At 30.1% G+C, this 9666-nt stretch overlaps 1 pseudogene; it reads right to left on the reverse strand.

The window, feature by feature from the left end:
• Positions 1 to 6948: 6948 nt before the first annotated feature.
• Positions 6949 to 7746, reverse strand: LOC143587837 (7-deoxyloganetin glucosyltransferase pseudogene; annotated as a pseudogene).
• Positions 7747 to 9666: the final 1920 nt, after the last annotated feature.

Raw genomic sequence — 9666 nt, forward strand, 5'->3', positions numbered from 1 at the left:
ATCCAGACACACGTAAATCAAGCCTAAGAGCCCGCAATTACTAAAGTCGTAGGGATCTATAATCCCATATAAACTTTTTGACTCGTTGAAATGACACAATTAAATAGTTTAAAAGAGTTGGTAGTATACACCTTTTGATGAGTTGCTCAAGTAACAACTTCTCTGTATTTGATGAACTATTACCTTTTATAATTCGAAAATAATAGTTTAATAATTTATCTAAATCAAATAATCTAGATTCACACTTTTAGTCTATTTAGATAGAATGAAACGTTGATTGAATATTTTATTGTTAAAATAATACGTTAGACCTTTAGTGTATAGAATCTTACTTTTTAATATTGACAGTCCTCCTCGTGAGAATAAATCATATAAAATTTACATTTCTTCTTCTAAAAAAATTATGTTTATAAAGATTTTATGTTTGTTCCTTTAGAAGAAAAGTAATTACTTTGACTACTTAAAGCTTTTTGGTTCGTAAGACGTTTGTTGTGGCATGCTTTGGCCTATATAGGTTTTGAAGACTCTCATCGAGCTCTCCAGAAAAGTAAACGGGTCTGCGGTTGATTGGGATTTATGAGAATTACATTCCTAAGGTAAGAGTCTCAAGTAACGGTATTGTCACTTTTCTAGTTACTACAAACCCAAAACCACATTTATCGCTCCAATTTCTCGCCCAGTACATACACCCTAATAATAACAAAGTCATGTAATATTGTTAGAAAATAAAATAAAATAAAACAAAGATTTCAAGGATCAAGTCCTCGTCATCTCCCAAAACAAAATACTGCAACAGCCAAATGACACCAAATCATGATCCGTTGGATCAGATTTCAAGGGACTGGAATTTTCCGTTTTAATTTGTTTCCTTGTAAAGTCAACATCTTGTTTTGTCTATTTAACAGACTGTTATTGTATCCTTGTAAACACAACATCTAGCATATAATTCAATTACTTTTGTCCTCCGTGCCATCTTTGTAATAAAATATCCATTTGATAAAAAATACAAGAAGATCATCCTTCACATATACGTACTGCATGGGAGGCTCGGAATTGTGCGAGCCGCACTATCGGCCGGGCACATAAGTTTCGGGGGCACAAACTTTTATATACATATTACATATATATGTTTTTTGGTGTTAAAAATAAAGGTTATTTGTAATGGTTTATGAGATAATTACATGCTTATATTGGTGTTTACTTATAATGAATCGGTCGATAAAAGTTTTATCCATATACATTAGCGAATAAAAAGTTTTCATTAAGGCCTACAGGCCTTTTTGTTTTGCTCGGCCGAGGTATTTAAATTCTCGGAGACGGCGCTGAGTCGTACTGCCACGCTTTCTTCCTGAATATCTAATCACAATATTATCAAAAGATATTATTGATGTTTCGAATTGCCAGCATTAGATGAGTTCTTTGATTTGGGCATCAATCTCTATAATTAAAAATATAAGCAATTCAATGTTCAAATACACACATTAAACGTTCATATTCTCAAGCTAAGAACAATGTTAGCATCAGTTAAATCTCTTTGTCTTGTACTTTGTGTTAGTCTGGTCTAGTTTGGATAGTGGGAGGGCTAATAATGTAATTTATTTTAAGGATATAGACGCATACGCCTAGAGTCTAAGCGTATGAGGCTATTCGCCAATTTTGAGAGCCCATACACCTGTGTAGTTGGCGTATGGGATGACATTCGCTACTTCAGTTTGTGTTTGAGGCGTATGGAGCCTCATATGCTTGTGATGTGAGCGTATGAGCTCATAAGGCTATATATATGTATGGTTAATCAGTGAATGATAAAGTTATCGGTTTCTTTTATGTTCCTATTGCAACGAAAATCTGTCCAATTGATTACGTAAACACACACTACACATAGTTAAACTTAAACCCTAATATGAAGACTAGATCTGATATGTTCACATATGGAACTAAAATATTTGGTTGGGTAACTATGCAATTAAGGAGTGTTTTGAAGAAGAAATGTGCAATTGTCTCATTTATAGAACATATATAATGAAAGTTAATTTAGTTTAACGGGAAAAAAAGGAAAAAGTAACTATAGTGGGATCGTTGGGAATAGTTTAAAAGTAAACAATATAATTTTTTGGAGAATTTGGAAGTTTGTCATCTTACCTGAGAATGAGATGCATGTTCCAGGAAATCAATCCACCCAGTAACCCAATTAGGAGTCAGATTATGTTTTTTCAGTTATTTTATTATTTATATATGTTTAAATATTTTCATATTATGATTAAAATATAATTAAAAAAATAGCATTTACATCGATAAAGAAGTCAAATAGGCAACAATCTACATCACTAGCTCTTTTTGAATAGTAAACTAAGTTGTTTAAATATAACATTCAAAACTTAGTTAAGGTTTGATTTTGTCCTTTACTCAATTAAACATAAATTTTTTTTTAGTTGCAAAGAATTTGTTGTTAGTTATATCTATTATAAAAATTTAAAGAATGTGTTTCTGTCCTTATTAATGATAGCATATATATGTATTTTGTTAAAAACTAGGAAAGTCATGGCAATGCCACAGTAAGACTTTTGGAATTGTCCCACCAGTTGAAAACCATTAAAATGTTTAAAGCCTGCCAATCTATTATAGTGTTATATATGTTAATTTATAATATGATAAAGTATAATGTTAAAATACAAACGAACACAAAAATGAAACGTGTAAGAAGAATTTGTAGTCTAAAAAACGTTTAAAAAAATTTAAGAAAAAAAATAGAAATCATAACTCAAAATAAAGCCATTTTCCAGGAAATACTCATTACAAGCAATTAGCTAATCTATCAAGTTGGAACGCCAGAAAGAAACTGAAATGAATAAAATTCAATTAATGATATATAATATTTTTATAACATATGTGCTAAATTTAGAAATGAACACGTATATTTTGGTTTAGTAAGAATTATCAGTTGATATAATCGGAATATTGAAAAGATAATTTTGATAACCATTTGCATCAACCATATTTAAGAGAATAATTGTAATTACCACATAAATTAACAATTCATTGTTGGGAAGATGGAGGAGTACATAAACTTCAACATATCCATTTAACATTTGATTTTGATGTAAAACCTAAATAGATTATACGAACATCAAAATAAGCAATGGTGTAAAAAAATTATTAAAAACTTAAAGAGGAGGAAAATATAATACTTTAACCCTTAATCGAACATTAAACAATAATCAATAATACATGAGAATCAAACATTAGCGTAGAAGAAATATTATACCGGTAATAGGGAGAATTTCCTTAACCGCAAGAGAGAAAGAGAGAAAGAGAGAGAGAGAGAGGGGAAACTAAAAATGTTTATTAGGGTTTTTAAAGTTAAGGTTTATATAATCGATTTTTAATAAGGTTTAAATATTTATTGGTTGATCAAAATTAAAATCTGTTACCAAAACTTGTGAAATGAAAGTTGTTATGGTTAATTATTAGATTAAAATTAAATTGTGAACATGCGGAAATTAGATACATGGAAAGTTGATGACATGGAATCTTATGTGGATAACTTAGGTGAATGACATGTGTACACATTGTGTTGCTTTAATATATTAGTAATATATATATATATATATATATATATATATATATATATATATATATATATATTAGTTTGAGACATGTATATTACGCGTTCAATTAATGAAAATTTTAATATTTAAATTAAACAAAATACAATCAATAACAAAATTGACATATATTATTAATACAATTACAAATTACATTAAAATTACAAGAATTACAAAAAAAAACATTACCCATGTATTTCATATATAAGAAAAAAATTCCTTATACACAACATTTGTTGTATTGGTCAGATTATCTTGTTTATCAATAATCAGAATCCGTTTACTTTCCTGCAGAGCTTGATTAGAGTGTTCGAACCTATTAGGCCAAAGCATTGCACACCAAACGTCATACAAGTTAAAGTAATCATTTTGAATAAAAATGACTTTTATATTAAAAGAAATGGTTTATCAAGGTTTAAAGCTATAACTCGGACTAAAGGTCTAAAGCTAGACAATTCAATCTATAGATAAATTATTAAACTAGTATTCTCGAACTATAGGTCCGAGGTAATCATTAATCAAATACAGAGAAATTGTTACTTGAACAACTCATCAAAAGGTGAATACGCTCAATACTTATACCTTTTTACAAAGTATATAATTTTTTAAAGTTAAGGATATTTATCCATACGTAAAGAATCAGAAAATATTTACATGAGGGTTGGTACGAATCCTCTATATTTATGAAATATCTACTCTTTTGGATAATGGAGGGTTATCCATATGTAAAGAGTTAGAAAAGTATTTACATGAGGGTTGGTTCAAATCCTCTAAAACGTATTGATACAAAGTTGTATTAGACAATTAGCCTAAGATATACATTTGTCTGGATCCTTAAATATATGAACTGTAGTGGACACACTACAGACATATACTGACCATGAGGCAAGTAACTGTCTCCACGGCGCGTAACCGTCCACTAAGTGGTCTGTGCGTATGTTTAGTTCCGATGAGATGGGATTGAGACCCACTGAGTCGTTGAACACTATTGGTGATTGTGTCATAACGAACTATGAAAACCTTTTAACGAGTCAGTGTTATTCACCAACATGTAGCTGACGTATTTTTAAAAGTGTTTTCAGGTAAACAAGAGTAAGGTATAGAAGTGGATGTGCCCAGTGGAGATATAAGATCACTATGCATAGAATACAGCTAATTGCTTAGCTAAATTTTGTAAACGAAGCATATATAAAACCTGTTTTAAAGCAAGTAATTTTGTAAAAGGAAAAAGGGTATTTAATTCCCTATTTATATTTTATGAAAGTAAATATTTTACTAAACATTTTTCGCTACTTAATCAAACTTTGATAAAATTAACAGAATCGGTACCAACTATGGGTCAAACGGCTAGGCCCCTGAGGCCGGGTGTGACAGGTTGGTATCAAAGCCATCGATTTTAGCGAATTAGGTACTTGACTAAGTATATAGGCTTTAACCAGACTAAGATTTGATATTTACGAATAAGATAGGTAAGTACTAAGTTTCGTATTTAATCAACCTATGTACATATCCGACTATACTTGTTAGTTTTCCGACTTCAGATCATCCAGTAAAAAATAACGTGTGACATATGCTTAGATTACATAAAATAGCAATAGAACTGATAAGTAAATGAATACTATGGTACTACCGAATATATTCTTTGAAGAGGCCAAGGAAGAGAGCCTTTTTATAATGGATAAGAGACAAATCCATATCTACCTCATATATGCACATATTTAAATCATTGACAATTTTACACACTATCACCTATCCACACAAAACCTGGTAGAATTGCTACCGAGGCTTGACATGGTCTATCTAGGAAGTAGAGGACACAAGTGTGAGTTATATAGAAATTTATGGAGTTACCAACTAACGAAAATCCAACAGCTACTTATGATTGGATGAAAGTAACAAATCTGCCAGAAGAAATAGATCCATCGAAAAAAAAGACGTTTTTCTTAATTCTATCAGTGGGATAAGCCGCATATCATGATAATGAGTTACAGTGATCCGTCACCAAAGTACAAGTATGTAATAATTAACCTGCATCAATCGTTAAGTATCTTTATAAGAGCATATAGGTTATCATGACAGTAAATATTTAGAACACATAAAGTAAAGTAAAATAATTACCTACAACTGGCCACTGTAATTAATAAATTACGTTACTCACTATGTTCTAAATTACAACTAATTATTACGTCTTCATACATCTAATTATTACGTCTTCATAGTTCTACATAGATTTCCTATCATCATTCATCAAGATCCTTCATATACCAATAGGTATTATAACTACTCGACATTAGCATCATACCATTGGTACTAAAGTGCTGACATGTATTTGATTTGGGTGTAGACTTGGTTATTTAATGACCAAACCCATATTAAAATACAAGAAAATGATCAAAATTCGAAATCTTAGAAAACGGTAGAATCTTGTTAGTAGGACACGATTTGTTTCGGCAAATCAGCTTTTAAAGTTTTTAGTTCTTTTACGCTCGCTGTGTTGTGCGTTCAAACTTTATTTCTCCAGGGTTGTTTTGGCAATTTCAGTCCATGTAGTTCGTTTTAGGTCGTTTTGAGAACAAAATAAACGTTTTAAACACCGTTAACACTTTGGGACGAGACGACAAGTATGAAACATGATACCAACATAAAATTTATTAATTTATTAATATCCAAAGATTCGAAAAACAAAACGGGTCGCGTTTACAATACGAAAACAAATACAAATCGAAACGAAAATGACAAATGCCAAATGAAACATATTATGTCTCTTATTGAAGACCAATACTAAGAACACATTAATATTTATTTATGATAATAGGTGGAGCATTAAAATTTATTTTGAAGAACTTTGTAGCAAATTAATTAGTTTCTCCAAATTGAGCACAGATGAACCAGAGGGAAATGTGCATGCTACCTTAGCCTTGTTCTTCAAATTAATGGCATTCTTTCTCATATCTTTTCCCTTTTCTTCATTCATCAACCTGATCACTAGCTTTGAAACTTCATCTCTCTGAACATTGTTGTCGATCTCCAAGGCAATCTTCCACTTATTGCAACTCAACCAACAATTTGTTTGTTGATCAGAGAAAAACGGCCAACAAATCATAGGGACTCCATAAGAAATACTTTCGAGTGTTGAATTCCATCCACTATGTGTTAAAAACCCTCCTATTGACGGGTGACTTAGAACCTTTTATTGTGCGCACCAACTAACAATCATCCCTCTATTGCGTGTCTCTGCCAAAAACTCGGAAGGAAGCGCAACAGAATCACCACCCACAAGGTCCGGTCGTATCACCCACAAGAATGATTGATTGCTCTTAGCGAGTCCCCAACAAAACTCGACTAGTTATTGAGGATTCATCACAGTGATGCTATCAAAATTTACATAAATAACCGGTAGCGGCTCTTTGGAATCTAACCATTCTAAGCACTTAGGCTCTTCTTTCCAGAGATTTGATTTAATGGAATCTAGTGATTTATCAGCATTACTGTTCTCAAGCATATGCAAAGGGCCTATGCCATAGCAATTAGTGTACTTTAAAGAGATCGTCTCTAGAATATCATATTCTAGCTCATCAAAGGTGTTGAAAATAATGGCCTTTGCTGTTTTCGCTCTCTCTATTTCCCTTTGTGTAAATTCAACCATGTACTCGTCACTGGGATAAAGCATTCTAATGAAAGACGGCATATCTTTTAGACGTATTCCAGGCATGGAAGGGATACAATCAATGACTGTATCCATATAGCCATTTACTAAATAACTCGGATCTGAAGAAAAATAAAAAGGATTATAGTTAGCACCAAATTAGTTAATTAAATTATATGAATACAGTATATATCTGTCGCTTGAAAGTCACATAATTAAACCATGTGTAGTGGATGGAGTTTCTTTTTGGGCGTTGTGCGACATGTGACGCCACGTCATCAAATTGACTTTTTGGCTAAAAGGGGTGTGAACATCCTAAACACGAGGAACAAGCCCACGACTTTTGACCATCCAAACGTTAATAAAACAAGTAAAATAAAACAAATAAATTCGTGAATTACAATATGCTAAACCCATGATCTGATCCACAACTCCAACCCTTGCCACGTGATCGAACCCGATTGACCTCGCAATTCTATGATATACATATATATCCATTCTGTGAAAATTTAATTTTTGTTTTTTTAGTAAGTGATACATATGTTTATATGTACAAGCTCTAAAAACATTATCTAAAAATGCGTTTTTTATATGTAAAAGACATGGTTCAGCTCTCCACTTTTTGGTGTTTCTCTTTTGAACATACCATTATATATCTATCTATTCTCATAAAATAAAATAACTGTGGACACTTGTCATCTTTTGGTTAATTTTCATAATTTTTTCTCTTCAAAACTAAGATCTTAATTGGCCCTAATATATGTAATAGATCAATAATTACTCATTTACCTTTTACATTCTATTTATATTATATCTATACATTTTTATAAAAATAAATATTAACATATTATTTTACTATATATTTCAAAATATTTGGTGAAATTCAAAAATCAACAACAAATCATGTTTCTCAAAGATTGAAAAGAATATAATTTCAAATGTTATCATTAATTTATTGTACTATGTGTATTGTAGAAGATTATAAAGAAAAACAAAACTCAAATATGCTTCATTTTACAAAGATTTTTGTTAATCCTTAAATTATAAATATTATGCCTTTAAAGTCGTTCCATTTTTTTAAATCAATTAATTTATCTATTATTATTATTATTATTTTTGTAAATTGTCATATAAATTTATAAATTATAAATATATGCTTTAAATTATCCGTTTATTTTTTCGGTCAATATAGTAAATATATATGTTAAAATGTAAGGATATTATATACGAATCACTTTCAGACATAACAAAGTTTATTATATTTAATTTCTTAGTTTTTTTTATCAAAGATTGTTTTGTGTTTTTTGTGTAACTTATTTGATATTTATGGGCTAAAAGTTGGTAAATATATTGTTTAATAAAAGTTAACTACATTTAGGTCAAAATTTATTACAGGTCAAAAATGAGAATTTGAGTATTTTTAAAAGTTTGAGAATACAAATAGATTTATCGTCAAATTTGTTATAGATTCAAAGTGTTGACTTGAAAAGTCAAACATACGAAAGTTAGAATTTTAAACATTATTCGGGTTTCAAAATTATTTTCAAGGGCATTTTTGGAAATAATCCAAAAGTTCAGGATTTGGCAATTGACTATTTTTCTCTCAACTATTAAAATACAAGAAAATATTACAAACACTTTCAACATGCCACCCCGATGCCTATCAATGTTTTTAACTTTTATCAAATTTGAAATATTTATGTCAGATGTAACTTTTCCTTCAATGGTGAATGTTGACAGAACGTTGTATGTGAAACATGTCATGCAAAACTATGCCTAAATGAAACAAAATATTCACAAAATTGAATGGATTAACATGTTATTTTTTATTTTGTCAATATGACAAATTCGAGAAACCTTCTGAAACTTATCAAAATCTTTTTCATTGTGTAGCTCAGAAAAACACAGTTCTTAAAGAACATCCATCGTTACAATTTAATGTTCTCATTTCCTTTAATGGGTGGTAAATTGATAAATATATCAATAAAGGTAACGCTCTTTCTATATTTAGGCTGAGTGGTTAGAACTACTATCGTATGAGAAGTCTTATTTACGAAATTGGTTTATAACCAAAATTCTTTCAATTATACATATATTACACTGAGAAACGCATTTTTCAGTAGAAAGAGCGTTCTCGGGTACATTTTTGCATGTGCATATTTTTAATAAGTTCATTTAAAAAAATCATTTTGTGATATAAATAAAATCAATTTATGTTCACATAGTATAGATACAAGCACATATGTAATACATTTTTTCATATACGCTATGTAATTATTTGCTTTACTTGTAATTTTATAATTTGAATTAGCCCGTGTGTGACACGGGCTATAAAACTAATACACACACACACATATATATACATAATTACTTTATGATGTAATTACACTACTTATTTATATATAATTACTCTACTTG

The sequence above is a fragment of the Bidens hawaiensis genome, unplaced genomic scaffold, assembly GCF_021521415.1.
Source record: "Bidens hawaiensis isolate Kalapana, Puna unplaced genomic scaffold, B.hawaiensis_p1.1 tig00035904_1, whole genome shotgun sequence".
Classification (NCBI taxonomy): Eukaryota; Viridiplantae; Streptophyta; class Magnoliopsida; order Asterales; family Asteraceae; genus Bidens; species Bidens hawaiensis.